Raw genomic sequence first — 6761 nt, 5'->3', positions numbered from 1 at the left:
ACGGTGATTCGCAATGAGTCATCAGATGAAGAAATAGTTCCGGAAACTCCACCTTTCACATCTTTGGTAAATGTCTCTTTACCAATACTTTCATCTTCGCAAATTTCTACCACTATTTCACAAACCAAGCCACTTGAAATAGTTCTTACCAAATCAGTTACTGAGGATGTACCTATTTCCGATACGGTTGTCAACGTATCTGATACGGGGGCACCTATCCTGAGTGTTACACCAACAATTCAAACTTCTTTACCCATTTCATTACCTATTACCACTTTATCCACCACTTCCTCCATATTTGATCATGCCCTTCAAAACCCATTCACAACACTTTTTCCATCCCAATCACCCGAAAATCCTCCACCTTCGCAACAATTGTCTGATACTGAAGTCGAAGGAGGTGCCTTTGGAGGAATACTTGATGACATTCCTTTTGATTCAGGCGTAGAAGATATTCCTGATCATATGCTGATGACAGGAAAACAGTTTAAAATTCTGAATCAAAAGCTAAAGGCCATTATCCAATTGCAAGCCGATTCTGGTAGAATGTCTTCGATATCAGCAATGGAGGTTGATGTGATGATAAAAGGAGCTGAGAAACGGATCATGAAAAAGGTTGATCAATCCGATAAAAATAATGAGCTCAAAGTTAAAGCACAAGGGAGCAATTTTACTTCTGCTGTTCAAGATCTTAAAGCTGCTACAAAAGAACGTCACATTCTTTTTGTTCAAGACGTCAAGAAAGTTCGTGAGGATGTCAACTTCAAGATTCAGGAGTTGAAGTCTGAACTTGCGAAGGATCTTCAGGATGTTAATACGACACAAGCAGATCTTCAAAAGCAAATTGCGGAGATTTCTTCTCAACTCCAAAAGATCAATGATATTCCTATTATTGAAGCTCATAAAGCCGCAACAATGGAGAAGTTTGATCACCTGATAAAGTTGGTCACTGAGCTTAAATCAGCAGCTTCACATTCTTCATCGTCACAAATCCTTACTCCTGAATTCTTGTCTCTAAAGATTAATACTTTAGAACAAGCTATTCAAAAAGCTCTGGCTCCGCTTACGAATTTCACTTCTTTACTTTCGAAGAGTGCTCCACCTGTTTTCACAGGGGTGCAAGGGGGAGAGAAAAGTCGAAGTAAAGAAGAGGAGGCAAAAACAGTGGGAAAAGTGATATTGACTCAACTTGTAGCTACTCTTCCCATTCCTACAAAACCAATTTCTTCAACTACAATCACCACAAAAATAGTTACCAAAGGTATTGTTATTGGAGAAAACGAAGGAGGTTCAAGCTCAAAACCTCAGAAAGATGTGATAGGAAAAGGAAAAGGAATACTATATGAAAAGTCGAAGGAGGAGTTAAAACCTGATGCAAAGGCTGAGTTGGAGAGGATGAGACAAGTTCATAGCATCATGAGACAAAGGGCAAGTGATCCTCCCTCCATGAACAAAGGAGATCCTGCGAAACATTACTCTTACGAAACAATAGAGTCGAAAGTTGTGGGTAGGGAGATGTGTGAGTTCGAGAAGAATCTGAAAAGAAGTTATGATATTGCGAACTCAGATCACTGTCAATTGGACTTCCCAATAAACGAAATGTTGTTCATCACAGCTCAATACAAGATCAGTGAGAAATTTGATAATCCGGATGATTATACTCATATGAAAATCAGATTTCATGTTGTCTTGGGGAAGAATCTAGATGAAGTTTGGTCTTTGATGAAGATCAAAAAGGTGCTGACAATAAGGAAGGATGTTTTATTTGAAGACATGCTTCAAAATTTTCGGTATTTTGTCATCAGAGCTGACAACAAACAATATGACTTCACAATTGCTGATTTCCCATTGATAAACTGCAACGATTTAATTCAAGTAGCTCTGATCCTGAAGCATATGGAAGAAAACAAACTCAAAGGCTCTGAGACAGATGTATTCAAGGTTGGATTCGCACACGTGAAGACATACATCGATAACTATTTCGATTGTTTGGCTCTTACAGATGAAGAATTGGCGAATGTGCTGGGAAGAGAAGTAAAAGTCCCATGGGAGGATACTTTGACACAATCTGCTTTAGCAAAGTATGTTGTTGGTGAGATATGCCTGAAACCATTTGGTATGGTGTTTTCGGGAAGAGATACTAAAGGAAAACCGAAGAAATTTCTATTCAAAGCATCAGAGATTGAAAGATATAATTCTTCGCAATATACGCACTTCATTGTACATATGAACAACTGTAAGAAAAATAACGAAGGAGACAAGAAGGATTTGAAGAAGGTGATCTCCTGGTATGGAGAAGTGTGAAGAACAATTCACTCTGCAATTCAAAAGCTTTTGAGTTGAATTGCATCGACTGTTTACAAAGGGGGAGAATGTAGATGTAAATTGTAAAAAGTCGAATATTGTGTATTGTAATGTTTCGCATTTTTATGTTATTTTACTAAGTCATTTTGTATGCGAAGTGAAAATGTATAGACTTAGTATATTTTTTGTATGTTCCCTATAAATAGGGACAGAGGCTAGAAGTAGAAGGATACGATAGCGAAACACAAAATCTCTCTTCAGCTTATTTTGTAATCAGTCTTAATCAATAATGAGATCTGATTAATATTTACTCTTTGTGTTCTTCATCTCCAAATTACTCAAATCTATCTTGTCTTTTATCGATTCTCGATAACAATTCTCATCACACGGCTGTAAACTTGGAGGTTACGGCCGTAAACTATCCCATGTTCATTTACATTTATTTTATGGCACTTAGAACAATCACATGTGATTCTAGATAATTTTCCAAGGCTTGGTATCACTTTAGGGCATCAATTAACACCCAATTAGGAGTTTACGGTCCAGGAATATGTGCTATGGCCGTAAACTCTTATATGTGGTGTTTTGTTATGTTTAAGACCCCCAAACTATTTTTAGATGGTTCTAGGATTTACCACAAAGCTATTGGTTAAGTTTCAAGGCATTCTAACATGTCTAAAGGGGTTTACTCCCCATGTTTGAGGGGTTTACGGCCCAAGCACATGCCTTGGCCGTAAACTCATGTTTACCCCTCAAAATCTAAGTTTAAGGTCTTTCAAGTCCAGGTTTGCAAGTGTCACACCCCAAAACCACGAACGGCGGAAACGTTCAGGGGTGGAGGACGTCATGTACAGTATCACAACAGTGTAATATAATAAACAAGCAACAACATCATCCATTGCATGATAAGTAAATTTTTAATACATGTTTGTTCTTTCATTGTAGTAAGACACCAAAAATATACAATCAAAATAAATGACGAGACTTGTCTGCTCCGTCTTCTCAAAACCTGGCCATCGTACCTGTCTACTGTTGAAATGAGAATACAAGTTATTTTGAAAGAGAGTATCAACTTTAAAGCTGGTGAATTCATAAGTATTTAAGTGTCATTGTCTTGCTTACTAAAAGCTGTTTTAAAAGTCATGTAAAGCTTTAAATGAAAATGATGATGTAAGTATGAAAAGCCCTAGAAAATCCCTTATTTTCTATCATTATGAAATGTAGTCTTCTACCAAGACCCGAATGTTTTGTTATGACAATGTAGTCTTCTACCAAGGCCCGAATGTGTTGTTTGTCAAATGATAGTTTTTCCTTTAATTGTTTAGTACTAAAGTACTTAGTCTAACTCATTGTTTATGTGAAAGTATCACAAAATAAAGTAAACAGGAAAATGTACTACTGTAAGTGTTGTAACTGGGTACTAGGACTAACACAACATCGCATTAAGCGAAATATGTAACCTAATGAACATCCGAAGATTGTCCAGAAAAAGTAATAATGTAAGTGTCATCGCTGGGTACTAGGAGTAACACAACATCGCAATAAGCGAAAAGTATAAACTTATGAACAATTGAAGATTGTCCACTTGTCCTCTGTAGCAGCAGCAGGGGTGGAGGGGTTAGCCCCGGTTATCGATCTACCTAGTATAAGTAGTAACCTTAGACATCCGTAGATGGTCATCAACAACTGGTGCTAATCAGTGGGGTTCAGAATGGTAAGTCCGGCCGAGATATCCCATTGAACCGGGATAGGAAAGATAATTTACACAGAAAGTACTAATAAATCATCCTCGTAGTTCTAAGTACAAGTATCCAGGTAAGTGAAATAGGATAATGCACCTATGTAAAAGTGTTCCTCTATGGTATTCATGTAACAAGTAAGTATATGTAAACATATTCATATATCAGGTAAGCATCTGTATATGTACTCATGTATCAGGTAATGTACTAGTATAGACTCATGAATGAACTGACTCTTGTGTGATTCCTTGTAATAGAAGTAATGTTTGATATCTTCAAATTATCCCTATGATAATTTACTGAAATATAATTGGTTGATCATGTAGGTTTATACACTCTTACGACTCAAGGGTGTGGGAAACTGAATGAAAGGTGTAAACTATAACATCGATACATATATAAGAATATAAGTGTATATGCATAGTTTAGTTCAAGAATGTAAAATGGTTTTGTAAGACATCTTATTGGTTTTGAACAATAATTAACAATGAATTAATTTCATTTTAATAAACATTTCAATGGTAAAACATTTGATAACAACGTATTTTTAAGATTTAAAACCATTTCATGCATCACATTTTGTAGCATGTGAAATCTGTTAAATGACAAACACAGTTATAAAATACATATCAATGATTCAATAACATGTTTGTTTCTACTTGTATCCACCCCCCATTAAAGCATTTAAAATCATTTAAAACATTGATTAGGGGTATGAACTTACCTATAGTTGGTGATTGGGATGAACTGAACGGTATAGGATTGCTAGGTGTCAAGCGAGGACTTGTACACACACTACGATCCTAATGAACATATAATCACACATATATGCACTCAATTAGTCTCAAATTACTAATTGATAATGTTAAGACATCCTAGACATAATAAACACTTTATATAAGTGTTTTAAGCCCTAAGGATTGCATCTAAGCTATTGTGGGACAAGGAACTTGTGTTTAGGGTTCCAAAGGACCCCATATATGAGTTTACTCCCCATATACCATCACACATGGAGTTTACGGTTGTAAACTCTTGAGTTTACGACTGTAAACTCCCAACCAAGGGGGTATTGTGTCTTTTGAAGTCCCAAATGATTCCTAGAATTATTCTAACTTGGTGGTTAAGTCCTTGGAAGGGTTTAAGCCCTAGAAACACTCCCTAGAGGAGTTTACGGCCCCAAGGCCATTTCCTTTGGAGTTTATGGCCGTAAACACCCTTGGAATGATGTTTTTGTTGTTTTCCAGTCTCTTGCACATGTGGTATAGGTTCTAGGCTTTTGTTCCAAGCATATGAAGACCCTTGACACACTTTGGTGTACTTAAATCATGTTTACGGCCCATGGACCATGTCATGGCCATAAACTCATCTTTACATGTGTTATTGATGTGATTAAGGCCTTAGATTAAATGGAAACAAGTCTAGTTAAAAGTCTAAGGCTTTAGGTGCCTTTAAATCACCATTTAGAGCTTGAATTTGGAGTTCACGGCCTAAGATATTCTTGGGCCGTAAACTACCTAACTTGGGTGATCTTTGCTTGATTTCATGTCCCTAATACGCATATAAATGAGTCTAAGGCAGTAGCATAACACAAGGGTCGGTCTCGGCTTTGTTTCGGGAGTTTATCGCCCAAGAACACCTTGGGGAGTAAACTCCTAAATCTAGTGATTTAGCCTTCTAAATCATGTTATAAACACATATAAAGCTTTCTAACACTACTAGAAAGAGGTACTCACGATTTAGGATAAAAACCCGAAGATCCGTGAGAGAGAAAATGGCTTTTCTCTAGTTGGAAATGCGAATAATGAATGAATTTGGTTAAGAATTCTATTTATGGTCCTGAGATATTTTTGGCAGAAAATATTTTTATTCCTGAAATGATCTCTAATATAATAGAGTGTTGGAATAACAGTGTTGCACAAAACCCTAGTGCACCCACTCTCCTGATATTTCCTGAAGTGTAAACCCCGAATTACTCAAACTTACGCAAAAAAGTCTGAAAATTAACTGTGACTGCTATAACTTGTATTGAAGTGATATAGTTTGTACAGAATGGGAATTTTGGGTTGTCACATCATCCCCCCTTTAGAAGGAATTTCGTCCCGAAATTAGAATTTAAACAACTAAGAAGTTACAAATAACTAAGCGAAAAAGTGAGGGTATTTCAGTTTCATCTGATCCTCACGTTCCCAAGTGAACTCCGATCCATGCTTTGCGTTCCAGCGCACCTTCACTATCGGGATACGCTTTGCTTTGTTTGCTTGACCTCTCGGTCCATGATCTCTACTGGTTCCTCCACGAAGTTGAGGCTCTCGTTGATCTCGATCTCGTCGAGTGGAATAACAAGAGTCTCGTCGGACAGACACTTTTTCAAGTTCGAGACGTGGAAGGTAGGATGTACGTTACTGAGTTCGTGCGGTAGGTTGAGTTTGTAAGCTACAGGGCTGATACTCGCAAGAATCTCGGAAGGCCCTATGTATCTTGGATTTAGCTTCCCACACTTTCCAAAGCGTATCAAGCCCTTCCAGGGTGAGACCTTTAGTAGGACTCGGTCGCCCACCTGGAAATCCAATAGTTTCCTACGCTTGTCAGCGTAGCTTTTCTGTTGGTCTCTAGAGGCTTTCAATCGTTCACGAATTTGAACGATCTTCTCTGTCGTTTCCCGAATGATCTCCAGAACCGTGAGAGTGCTTTCAGGAACTCGTCCCTTAGCTAACTGGG

The sequence above is a fragment of the Lactuca sativa genome, chromosome 2, assembly GCF_002870075.4.
Source record: "Lactuca sativa cultivar Salinas chromosome 2, Lsat_Salinas_v11, whole genome shotgun sequence".
NCBI lineage: Eukaryota > Viridiplantae > Streptophyta > Magnoliopsida > Asterales > Asteraceae > Lactuca > Lactuca sativa.
This window is presented reverse-complemented; position numbering follows the sequence as displayed.